The sequence below is a fragment of the Glycine soja genome, chromosome 3 (assembly GCF_004193775.1).
Source record: "Glycine soja cultivar W05 chromosome 3, ASM419377v2, whole genome shotgun sequence".
In the NCBI taxonomy this organism is placed as follows: domain Eukaryota; kingdom Viridiplantae; phylum Streptophyta; class Magnoliopsida; order Fabales; family Fabaceae; genus Glycine; species Glycine soja.
In genome coordinates, this window is record NC_041004.1 from 31,580,345 (window position 1) to 31,594,005 (window position 13,661).

At 32.8% G+C, this 13,661-nt stretch overlaps 1 long non-coding RNA gene and 1 pseudogene across 1 annotated transcript; both read left to right on the forward strand.

The window, feature by feature from the left end:
* The first annotated feature begins 2,394 nt into the window (after positions 1-2,394).
* On the forward strand, positions 2,395-3,951 carry LOC114405474. Its single transcript, XR_003665237.1, has 3 exons — positions 2,395-2,478; positions 2,930-3,707; positions 3,784-3,951. It is a non-coding gene; the product is annotated as an uncharacterized LOC114405474 (long non-coding RNA).
* A 1,501-nt stretch (positions 3,952-5,452) lies between these two features.
* Positions 5,453-11,728, forward strand: LOC114405134 (annotated as a pseudogene).
* Positions 11,729-13,661: the final 1,933 nt, after the last annotated feature.

Sequence of the window (13,661 nt, forward strand, 5' to 3'; positions counted from 1 at the left end):
GTCAGGTAGCCAAGGTACTTGAGCCACCAGCCTCTCGAACTCTTGAATGTACTCCTCGACACTCCCCTCCTGATGCAACGCTGATAGCTGCTCGAACACACTCACATCGCCGAGACCGCCATATCGTTCTAATAGAGCGTCCTTCAACTTCTCCCATGGCATGTTCTCATCGTCATCCGTGAAGCCCTTGAAGAAATAGATGGTAGGGCCATCCATGCACAACTGGGCCAGACTTACTTTAAGCTCCTCTTGCGTCCCTTGGACACGGAAATACACCTCTGCACGCGCAATCCAACCAGTTGGATTGTCCCCATTGAACATTGGGAGCTCCACCTTTTTGACCAATTGCCTGAACTCATCGGGGGTGTTGCCCTGAAGCTTCTGAAGCAACTGCTTGACCACGATCGAGTCACTACTTCCAGTATCGTCCTCCGCTCCATCCTTCTTGACTAATTTCTCACTGTGGGTGTCGTTCTTTGTTTGGGTAAGCAGGGAGACCAATCGCTCTTGGTCTGTCGCTTCTTGAGCCTTCATCTCCGCCAAGGTGAGCTTCAACGTTGCTACTTCGTTCTCTAGAGCTGACATATTCACCTCCATCTTCTTGGGTGGCATTCGACAGGTTCCTCTGCTGATTCTGTCACTGTCTCTATCTCTTTGATCACAGATCAATGTTATCCTGCAGGTCAGACCAATTTGATGCATACTAGATTTATAGATGAACAGAAATAGGCATAAATAGAGAAAAAGGAAAGGAATCAAGTGTATGTTATTGATGAAATAAGAAAAATAGCAGTTGGGGAAAACCTACTACCCACAGAGCCTAGCTCCTTTCAGAGAATGGATGTATTCTCTGCCTAACAAAATGATACGCACAATCATAATCCCCCCCACTCACCCCCACGTCCTTCTATAACAGAATACCTCACCATCCATCCTCACTTTCTTTCTCTCACAGCCACATCATCATTGTCTCTCCGCTCTCCTATTCTTCCTCACATACACTCTCCACACTTTGGGCTTATTTACTTGGTCTGCATCCTGCACTGGGGGCCTATCACATAGCTACTGAGGCTGCAGCTAGGGATGTGTAAGTAATGCTTCACTATTTCATGTTAACTTCCTACCATTAAGATCTAGCATTGTACTTATTAACTGGATATATTTTCAAGCTCATATAACCTAAGAGAAATTAATATTTACTGCTATAAGACATTGAAGTCAATCAATGGTATACTTTTGAACCCAAAATAGAAACTTGGCAACCTATGTACCTTTAGTAACATTCAGAAGTTTAGTTTTACTATTCAACAATCTGATTTAGGCTAGTTATACTGCTATAGGATGTGATGTTCCGAGAAATAAGGCACTCTTGTGAAGATCCGAAATTATTGGCTGCTCAAGCTAAGGAGCAGTACGATAAGGTACTAAGCAACATTTTTTGGTTATTTTTTCTTCTTTGTTAGAAGTCATATGAATATTGTCTTCCTTCATTGTGACATCGATCAAATATCAATTTTTCATTAGTAGGATTTGATAGTTACTTTGTCCATGTTTGAGTTTATACTTATAACAACCATTATGATATTGTGGTCAAAGAAATGCAGAAAAATTTAACCAAGGCTCATAAATAGTGATATCTTTCACAGTTCCAGATGGTGTGTCAACTAATTGATAATTGGATTTCAAACAACACTGTATTGATAAAATAATAGAAAATAAATGGCTTGTGACATTTTGCTTCAGGAAACAATGGAACACTTTGCAACTATTGATTTGATTGAACAGTGCAAAGAAGCCAAAGTTGAGAGCTTAAGCTATTAGGTGAATATACTTTTGATCATGTCTTGCATAGAATGGTGGTTCATTAATTAAATCTCAAGTATACTATGCTCTTCATTTCTAAAAGTGGTTTTGAACTCCAATGTTGAAACTAATTGCAGGTGGATATCATCTCCAATGATTTCTCAGCTGAGTTACCCTTTAGATTGAAGCAACCTATGGTTAAAGCAGCTGTTCAGGTTTGCTCTTGACTCTCTCACCTTTTTATTTCCTAAATCTGAATAAAAATATGTAGTAGTGGCTATGAAATATTGGAACATCACTCTAGCTATAATCCATGTAAAGTAGCTTATTGTGCTTTCCTTTATTTTCTATTTTACTTATTTTGAAATTGGATGAGAAGACTAACTTAAATTAGTTTGATTTCAATCTGGTTAGTGTTATAAAGTTCAAGTGCATTGAGGCTATTAAATAGCCACTAGATCTTAGATGCTTGAATCTGATTTTTCTTTTTCCTATAAAGTACATGTCTTCTACTTCTTTTATGTTGTTATTTTCAAAAGATCCATCACTAGTATGAAATTGTAATTTCTTTCTCTTGTTTCATGTCTTACAGGTCATATGTTTTTGGTTAATTCATGTCTTTAGTCGGTATTGATTGGTTAGAGAGGTGTTGCAGATTTATTCTCCACTATCATGGTTTGTTTATCTTGTCCTTGTCTTTAGACGTTTTGAGATTGCTTCAATATGATAATGTGGTTAAATTCTCTTACAACCAATAGGTTAGCATTGCATGGCACATGTTATTAGGGGAAAAGTAACCAAGAGAAAGAAGAGATTTCATCAAGTTGGGTGGTGTGATTAGGGAGAAAATCTTAAATTACATTGTAAGTCATTTTCTAGAACAAATCTAATAAATGAAGGGGTTTTTTGGGGATGCGTGCTAAGAAGGCAAAGGAATAGGAATAAGAGCTATAAGGGTATAATTAGACTGTGTAAGTGTAAAATGCTCCCCGAAACATTACCATGTATACATATACAATAACACTGCACTTTTTCTTGAAAGTATGCTCACCATAAAAATCAATATTTTATTATTTTGCATAAATTTTTTTACCACCTTTACCTAATTCATTATTCGTGAAAGCAGGTTACCGATCTCCCTAATGACAATACCATCGTAGTGGAAGAGCATTACAACGAAATTGCTTGCTAGAAACTGCAAGTTGGGGTTGAAATAGTCATCACTTATCACTTATCAAACTATAACATTGGTAATCAACAATTTATACAGAACACCCCTTGAAATTACCTTTTGAACCATTTTGTTCAAGAGATCTTTTTGCTTTATCCCAACTCCCATTGCAAACAAATTGGTTGATGCATTTTCCTTATTTTGTTCAAATGTGTCCAAGTCAAAACATAACCACAAGAGGAAAGAAAAATAACTAGGAGAAGAATAGCATAAAAGAGAATGCAGACTGAGGCTGAACTCAATTGAAGAGACTACTTAGCCTACTCAGATGAAATAGTAATTTGGAAACAACACTGTGCATGAAAACTATTTCATTGTTTAATCCTAAGGTAAGGATTTATTTATATACCTCATTGTAGCGTTGTGCAAAGAATAAAGTGAAAAAATAATTTGATAAGGGAAAACCTCCTTTATTTGTGTTATTAGTCTTTTTCTAATTTATAGGACAAGATGACATGAGAAATGAGTCAAAGTGACAACTTTACAGAAATTTCAGCTAATGATAGTGTGGGTAAAGTATTGGGAAATGATCATACCAGGCGTATGCGTTGCTTAGGACTAGGAGAATGTCAAGACATTAAAAAATGTCATGCTTGCATACATCCAAATGAAGGAAGGGCATATTCCTTTTGAGCTGGGTGCTATGTTTGGTCATAACACTAGTAACGCAGTTGTAAGTGCTTCTTCTATTCTTGTGTTAAATTTAATATATTATTAACACTTGACATAATATGATTTTTATTTCATAGGATGAAGGAAGTAGACAAGATGGGCCAACACCAAGAGGAGAATCATCATTAGATAGTAATTTTCTTGCAACTTGACATATGTTGCTTAATTCCTTTTGATATATGCTATTTTGGATGTAATATATGTTTCAAGCTTTCAATGGTTGGCTAATTAGATTTCCTTGAACACATTATGCATGTACACTGTTTCAACTTGGAACTTGTTATTACATTGAAGTTTTATACATGTTGAAATTATGTTTGATATTTTTAATTGCAATTGTAATTCTATCAAGACAATTACAATAATTATGATAGTATTGAAATTTGAGAGAATAGAAATTTTATACATTATCTCAATTTTTATACTTAATCAAATAGGAATGAAAATAATTATAGAACTAATGGAAATGATTAAAACTAGAGAAAGATTAATGAGTTTTTTCTATAAAAAATACTATTTGAGTTTTTTTTTATAAAAAAATACTATTTTTGGCAAAAAAAAATGCAAAAACGCACTTTGTGGTGGTTTTATAACCGCTAGAAAATAAAAAATTACAAAAATAAAAAGCAAAAGATAAACTTTGTGGCAGTTTTTAAACGCCACAAATTTTCCGGCAAAATTACCAATGTTTATCTAAAAACCACCACAAATTTTTTCTGACGTCGGTACTCTTGACAATAGATCATGACCGTCAGAAATCCATTTTGTAACGGTTTTTAGCTGTCAGAAATAACTTTTTTAACCGTCACAAAATGATAATTTTTTGTAGTGAGTTAATCTATACTAAACGAGGTTGCTTTTTGTGTGGGATTTATAGATAATTTCATGCAATTTATTTTTATTCTATAATTTACATTCATTGTTAATTAATAATACTCTTCAAATGATTTTATTGTACATTCAAAAGATGTTCTTTTATAATTGAAACATTTTGTCTTCTTCAACATTTCACTTCTCTAGCCACGCTGAATTATAGGTATGGAATGACATGGTTAGGAATGTCCGATGCGGCCTCTCTGCATTTTCTTTTCTAGGCGTGAAAATGAATGAAAATTTGTGACACACACACACACAAAATGCTTTATTTTAGAGATATAAAGTTTTTCCTTAATGACCTATTAGCCAATCTATCTAATCGGAGATAGGAGTTTTAATATGATGTTTATAAGCATAACCAAACTTTTAAATATCTCAAATCTAAAAAAGGCCAAACATAAACTTTAAATATTTTAAACAAGTCAAACTAATGAGAAATTATATGATAATTTGAGACCATCATGTCAATTGTGATATCGACAAATAGCAACATGACATGTGACAACATAGGACAACCAACTTTGAGTCTTGAGTATTCAAAGGTTAATGGAATGTGTTGTATTATGGTTGTTGTATCAGATTTTAAATTTAAATTGATTAATATATATCTTATCCTAAATTTTCTTTCTTAGAACATAACGAAGGCCTCCTTCATGGTTACAACATACTCCCTTAACTTTTGAAGAATGCAAGTTGGTTGTCCTATGTTGTCACATGTCATTTTGTTATTTGTTGGGTCCATAGCTAACGTGGTGGTCCCAAACTACCATGTAATTCTTGTATTTGTGGCTTTTGACTTGACACTTAACTAATTATCTTCTATCAGGTTAGTCTATTATGGGATAAAGAGGTACATCCGATTGCGACTTCATGCCCAAATCGGAAGGTGGGATTGAACTCTTGATCTTGATTAAGGGATCCAAGTGTCGAATAATTTGTTTCAACAATTCGTCAATGATAAGAATTTTCTCACATGAGACATAAGCCCAACTAACAATATAGAGGATAACCCTTCATAAGGTCATGACCAACCGTTAATAAGTCACAGACCCTAGCATATCATTAAACACTATTATCTCCATGGTGCAACAACATAAGTTGCACATTGCTTTGTTTCCATGGCCAGCCTTTGGTCACATAGGCCCATTTTTTGAGTTGGCAAAACTCATAGCTCAAAAGGGTCACAAAATTTCATTCATTTCCACACCTAGAAACATCCATCGCCTCCCTAAAGTACTTGAAAATTTATAACCTTTGGTGGATCTCATAGAACTCCCATAAAATGTTGAGGCCACAATGGACATTCCTCAGCACATTGTTCCATACCTCAAGAAGGCTTATGATGATCTTCAAGAACCTTTGACTAAGTTTTTGAGAGATGCAAACCTGATTGGATCATATGCAACTTTGCACCGTACTAGTTTCCACCAATATCTTCTAAGCTAGGAATCTCATGCATCTTTCTCTCTATTAATTTTTAGTGCATTTGGCATGTTTTCTGTTTTTGATTTGTTTCTACGAAAGACAAGTAAATCTGCAACACATTAAGCTTTTTTTTTTATATTATGTTGAGTAAGATGAATTTGGGGTTTTAGACATGTTTCGATATGTAGAAACCCTGAAGGGTGCTCAAGTGTTTGCTCCAAAAAGCTGCATGGAGATTGAATGTGAGTCTCTCAAATTGCTTGAAAGTATATGTGGGAAACTAGTGATTTCGGTTGGGTTATTGCCACCTTCATTGTAATTAAGTGAAGACAACAATAATGATGACAACTGGAATACTATCCTTAATTGGTTAGATAAACAGGGAAAAATGGTTAGTGGTTTATGTAGCATTTGAAAGTGAGGTGACACTGAGTGATGAAGAATTTATTGAGATTGCTATGGGATTAGAATTGTTTGGTTTTCCCTTTTTTTGGGCTCTAAGGAAGCAAAATACCTCAGTTATTGAGTCATAGGATTGGGTTCTGAGTGAGTCCAAAAGGGGAATGGTGTGGAGAGCATGAGCCCTCAATTAAGGATTTTAGCACACAAGTCTATTTGGAGTTTCGTGACTCACTGTGGTTGGAGTTCAGTCATAGAGGGTCTTCAAGTTAGGTTACCAATTAGAATGTTGCTCTTCCATAAGGGGTGACACCCTCTATCCCAACATACATATAAATGGGAAAAACATATATAAAACACGAAATCTAATTAAATCAATTTTATTCAATTAAATCGTAAGTAAATCCACGTGGGTAAAAGGTTCACATTCGCTTCACTATTACCAAATAAAACTTCTCAAAAAAAATTTTGGCTCAAAACAAGGTTGTTCAAGTTTACAAAAAAAAAAACTCAAGTTAAGCAGTAGAACCAAATAAAGTAAAATGACATGTTTGGAACATCATGCAATTAAAACAAAAACTTATGCCCCAATGTCACATCCTATCAGAGCATTGTGTCCCGAGGTCCTCCAGCACAAGGTTCCTTAAAGAAATTCACCTAGACATTTGCTCCCATGAACATAAGGTTCGAGATCATCACAGGATCCAAACACAAACAATACACAAGGAGTGAGTTATTACATTCCTAAACAGGTAGAGATAAACGAAGACACACATATATATTATAAGTATCACAAGCTCAACTTAACACAATTTGCATCATTTTACCACTCATTGCATAACATCATTTGTCCCAAGGATTTTATCACAAAATCATATTCCACACCTTCACATTAATCACATGTTCAGAACAACACATCTCAAGTACAACACAACATCTCACACACACAATTCATTATCCACCATCATGTAGCAAGTCACAATGATCATTACACGGGTGTTATGCAACAGATACACTAAGACTCAATCCTATATGCAATGTGGTACCATGTCAGTGAAAAATAACACTAGGGCGCCTAAGAGTAGATAACAAGACACACTACACAATGGGTATCTCAGGTCACTCTCACTAAGTGAAATCATAAGGAGACCAGTCAGGGTCATTTTGTTTTGCGAGAATGCTCCAACCATATGGGATCAACATAGGCTTAAAGAAGCACTCAAACCGAGCATATTTACCCCCAAGGTCTACACTCTGAAGAATCTGTTAGGGTCTCACCTTCTTGATTCAAGTCTAACCCCTAAAACAATTTTTGCATGCAGACACTGCTCATAAATTATTCAATACCTAGGACCTCACACTTATTTTCAAACACACTTAACACAATGCGCTACAATTTAACACCTGAGGTTCTTAACTTGGAACCCTACACTTTCTTTTTAACACCTCAAGCATTATACTACAATTTAACACATCGGGTTCCTAACTTGGAACCCTACACTTTCCTTTTAACACCTCACGCATTAAGCTACAATTTAACACATCAGGTTCCTAACTTGGAACCCTACACTTTTCTTTTAACATTTCACGCATAAACACTTTTCTCAAGGTAAACACCAGTCGAATTATTGTATAATTCACAACTCAAGACACAAGTAATATCACATCAAGTATTAACCACGCAATTATTCACAACCATATCTCATGTTGACAATTTAACACCTCCCAACGTCACAATCCACCATCACATGTTCACGTGTATCTCACAAATTAACACATGCTCAACTTGCCACTTATACCCAATCTCAATCATAATTCATAATATACAAATGGTATTACATATATAAACACACACAATATATAAATAACTAAATACACAAATATTCTAATCATGAATTTACAAAGTGAAATATAATCAAACAAAACTGCATCAAGGATTCACTAAAACTTTCAAAGAATCTTATAGTTAAATAGACTTTTGCCAATTTTAAAGAATAACAATATGAAACAATATATAAACTCATACTAAATATTAAGACTACAACAATAATCAAGAATATCATTTTGTTAGCCTATCCTAATTCCAAATTATAATTAATTCCAAACTATATATATAAAAAAGAAACCCTAAAAAGCACGAAAAGGAAAAAAATACAAAATCAATATATCATTCCCTCTTAGATAAATCTCACCTTGCTTAATTTCACCAATTCACACTAATTAGAAGATGCCCAATTTCTAGGTTTCACACTCAACACAAGAACATATCGATTTCACAACAATTTCACAACGGGACATCATTTAGTCTGTCAAACACAGTCAATTCATGAATAAAAAAATAAGAACAAAATTGAAATTCTTAAAAAAAAACCCAAAATAATCCAAAATTTATCCTCTAGGGATCCCACACATATTCATGCTAATCCTCAAGCGTGAGTAACTCATCTCTTACCTCTAAGAAAACTCACGTGTGTTGTCCAACAACGATAGAGGCGTCTTTAGCAGTTTCTTGAAATTCTTCAAGCTTTTCCTCTGGTTGCTCTACTAGGATTTTCAAGCATTAGAGAGAAGAAGAATGGATTGGTGCCTCAATTTCAGTGTCTCTGTGCGAGGAACATATCTCTGGCTATAGATATTATTTCAAAAATCTTAACGGTGGGAATGTGCGGAACCGAGTTCCGAAGGTGATGTCAAATTTCATGACGATCCAACGGTTAAATAGTCTGAGATTGTAATTTTAATGGGACAGGTTTGGATGTATGCAAGAAAAAAGAAGGGGTTTTGGGAGAGGAAGAAGGGAGAATGAATTTGGGAGGAAGAAAGAGTGTATAGACGTATTGTAATTGTAAAAATCGACCTAACATGTCTCTATTTATAGTTAGGGTACTCTGAGCTTATTATTTACTTTATTTTTATTTATTTTATTATTTTATAAAAAAGGAACTCTATTTTAGTCTTTTATTAAATAAATAACCAATTAAAACATTCATTTTTTAAACATCATTTTACTCTATTTATTTTCTAATACTATGAAACCCTTATTTCAATTAACAAAAACCTTTTCCTATCATTTATTTAATTTCTAAAAACTCTATTAATTTTTAAATAAAACTCTTTTTATTTATTTTACAAAAAATAGGGTGTTACAACTCCACCCCATTAAAGGAAGCTTCATCCCCGAAACTTCACCGAAAGAACGAGAAGAAAGAGATTACACATCTGGTTCTCGATACCAAGCTATGTACCTACTTGAAGCGCTCTTTTATCACTCGACTCATTTGCACTTAACGACTAAGCCCAATGATTCTTGCTTCCTTAAAGATAGTATTTCATAAGTCAAGTTTTATCACGAGGGTGACGTCTCAATGATAATAAAATGTGAAGCACATACTATTTAGAGTTGGGTAATATCATAAAAGACACTGTGGTGGATCCAAATGAACGAATATAAGGTAACACGACAGGTCACACGACCAACTTTTTTTTCGAACATGAAATGATTCAAGAAAAAAGATATAAGCTTTTGAGATTCTAACACTTTCATTCTAAGATTTGTATCCGATACATAACCATGGTTTCTAGATAGCTAAGCAAAACAAATAAACTCCTCACTTCCCTGAACTCACTAACGCTTAAAGGTAATCTCAACACACCTATATTTGCACCATTATGGTAACTTCACACTCTAGGTTAAGGGTTCAACTGATACTCATGATATCTAACTCCCTAACTAAGAAATTCATTACATAAAGGATCTTCCTACTCAAGCATCAACTACTAAGGTAGTTCTATCGGTAAAACTAAACTCAGGGCAATGCTCTTAAGAATCCTACCCATCTCTTCTACCTCAGATTCCAACTTCTAAGGTTTTCACATCATTTCAAAACTAACAATAATGCCTCCAAAACATGAAGGCGCACACTGTGGCTACCAACTTTAGATCATGCGTAGGAAAAATCCTTCTATTATTCTTGAGCTATGGAAGAACATAGGCCGTTACTTGGTGTCCAAATTTAAGGACAATCCAACGATTAACGAGTTTGGGATCATAATTTTACTGGGATAAGTTTGGGTATATGCGGGAAAAAGAGAGGGTTTTGGGAGAGGAAGAAGGGGGGAAAATTTGGGAGAAAGAAATAGTGTAGAGATGTATCATAATTGTAAAAATTGACCTAACATGTCTTTAGTTATAGCCAGAGTACTCTAAGCCTATTATTTACTTTATTTTTGTTTATTTTATTATTTTATAAAAAAGAACTCTATTTTACTCTTTCATTAAATAACTAACCAATTAAAATATTTCTTTATTTTCTAAAACATTATTTTACTCTATTTATTTTCTAATACTATGAATCCCTTATTTTAATTGATAAAAACCATTTTCTGTCATTTATTTAATTTCTAAAAACTCTATTAATTTTTAAATAAAACTCTTTTTTATTTATTTTATGAAAAATGAGGTGTTACATAAGGAATAACTTAAGTGATAGATCCCAAATTGGGATCTTAGATCACTTTTTGGTGGATCCCATAGCACCACGTAGGATTAAAAATATTTCATGCAAATCTCATTTTGGGATCTTAGATAACTATTTGTATTCCACATAGACCCTATTTTTAAATATTTTATTTAAATATTTATTAAAAAAATTAAAATATTTTTTTCTCCTCTCCCTCTCCTTCCACGTTGCCTTTCTTCCTCTGTCGCGGCTACCTTCCCCTCCGTTGCAGCTCATCCCTTTCCCCCTTCCCCTTTGCTGTGACACCCCCCCCCCCTTCTGCCGGTATGTCTATTTTTTTGTTGTTTTTTTTTGTTTATATTTTGCTTTCTTCTTCATCTCCTTCTATCCGATTTTTTGGTCTTTGTTCTCCTCCCGCGTTTTGCTTAGGGAGAGAGAGTAAAAAATATATATTTTTTAACAATGTACAAATCTTAAGAGTTTTTGTGCAAGAATCCATTCTTCATGCTGGAGATCTATCCAACTCTTTTATTGGGTGATCTAGTAAAGACCAAATCTTGAACTTAAGATCCTTGGTCAAGATCTCGAACTAAAGTTGCTCTTACCAATTATAATGTTGCCCTTCCATAATGAACAATATTTAGTTGCTAGGCTTATGGAGGAGAAAAGGGTAGGGATCGAAGTACAAAAAAAATGAGCATGACGGGAGTTCACAACGGACTCAGTGGCCAAGGCATTGAGATCGGTGATGTTGGAAGAGGAAGGGAAAACCTATAGATTTGGGGACAAAGAACTGCACCAAAATTATGTAGATGAGTTTGTTGGTTATATGAAAATTCATAGGCCTGCCATTAAGGATTAGCACTTAACGTATTCTGTCATACATCTATTATAATTTAGTGATTTCCATTTGATGTATTGGAGCATTGAACTGATGAAGATTTTTAGTTCATAAGTGTGTTGATAAAAAGAAACGGAAAAATTTGCACTTTGTTTCTTTGTAAAGATAAAGACCCTAGCTAGCATCCCTTATTTCAGATTTTATTATCATTTGGACTTAGTTACTTATTGAAAAAAAAAGTTTGTTGCTTTTTTTTATTGTAATATGTACTATCAGCCAGCCAGGACAAAGTTTATATTTTGGTTGGGTGTTCTAATTGATGCACCATTACGAGTTCCAATGTTTGTTTGTTGAGTTGGTTGGTACTTGGTGAATTAAAAAACATGTATCTTTTTATGTCTGTACAAGCTAATAAGGATGAATTTTAAATGTCATTTAGATAATAGAAATAATTAGTTGCAAATTATATATTCATTCACAAAAAGGTAAAGGATGAACACGAGACGTCTCTCAGAGTTATGTCTCATATATTCTGTGTGAAAAAGTCATATGTGGTAGATAAATAATTTTTAAAAAACACCTATTTTGATATATTATTTTACAAAATATCCAGTTTGGTAAAAAGTCCATCTTACACTCAAAAAATTTTCTTTATTAATTGGAAAACTATAATTCCATTTAAAATTATATAAATTTATCTTTTAGAGCTCCCTTTAAGATGGTCCCTCTCTCTCACTGAATCACTCGAGTTTGGAAGACCCTTAAAGTTTGGTTTCTCAATTGATCTCTGGTCTCGTTTTAATTATTTGGATATCATGAAAATACATGCTTTCTTCCCCAATTTCTATTTTAATGTAACGTCTTGATTGGTTTCTTTTTAACTTGATTTTTTCATGTTGGGTTCCTTTAGTTTTATTTTCAGTAGATTTAAACTTGCCTATTACACCAAATTGTTAGAAATAGTAAAACTGAAGTCGAATAATTTAAATGAGGTCTCGAGTTTAAGTCTTGTCTTATCAATAAAAAATGTGATTAAAAAAATATTTTATTAAAAAAATTGATAAAAATTAATTATCTACAAATTTGATAAGATACTTTACACCTATGTGATTATAATAAAAAAAAATGGACTAACCTATTACAAAGTTGATCGATAAAATTATTTTCAATTTTTGTTAGTTAAGTATATTTTAATTTTATATATTGTATATTATCAAAAAGTAATATAAAAATTTCAATAAATACTTGAAAAGGTGTAAAAAAATTCTACCATTGAAAATATTGTCAATATTTTTAGAAAATTCAATTGACTCTTCATCAAAATATTTATTGTTGAGATAAAGGTTTTACATTGTAATATTACAAGTATAATTATGTAAGAGTTATTTGTTTCTATGATTTTGTTATTAATATTTTAGCAGGTGCATTGTACACAATATGTGTTTATTTCATACAACTATAATTTATAATTTATAATACATTTCTAAACATATAAATCATATTATAATTAAAATCTGTAATATTTTTTTAACATATAAATTATATTTTTTATTTGTGATAAATAATTTATGTTGTAATATATAGTTATTTTTAATTGAATAAAAAATATTGCTATTTTTTATTAATGATTTTTTTAAAAAGAATTTAAATTCAAGTTAGAACTAAAGATGTTAAAAATGATCAATTGAAAAAGATAAGAAGTTAAGTTAAACCAAACCATTGATAATAAAATTATAAGATGATATATGAGATGTGTGTTATTAGAAGAATATTTGAATATGAATGATAGTTTGTTTTTATTTTAATTTCTAGTTTATTTAAATAAATCTTAGAAAGTTGAGTAATGAATTTATATAAGTTACTTTTTATTAAGTTTCTTATGTGTTTACTATATTTTTTTTTATAGGTTTTTATCAATTATATGAGATTGGGTAATAAGCAAGAGGAGAAATGA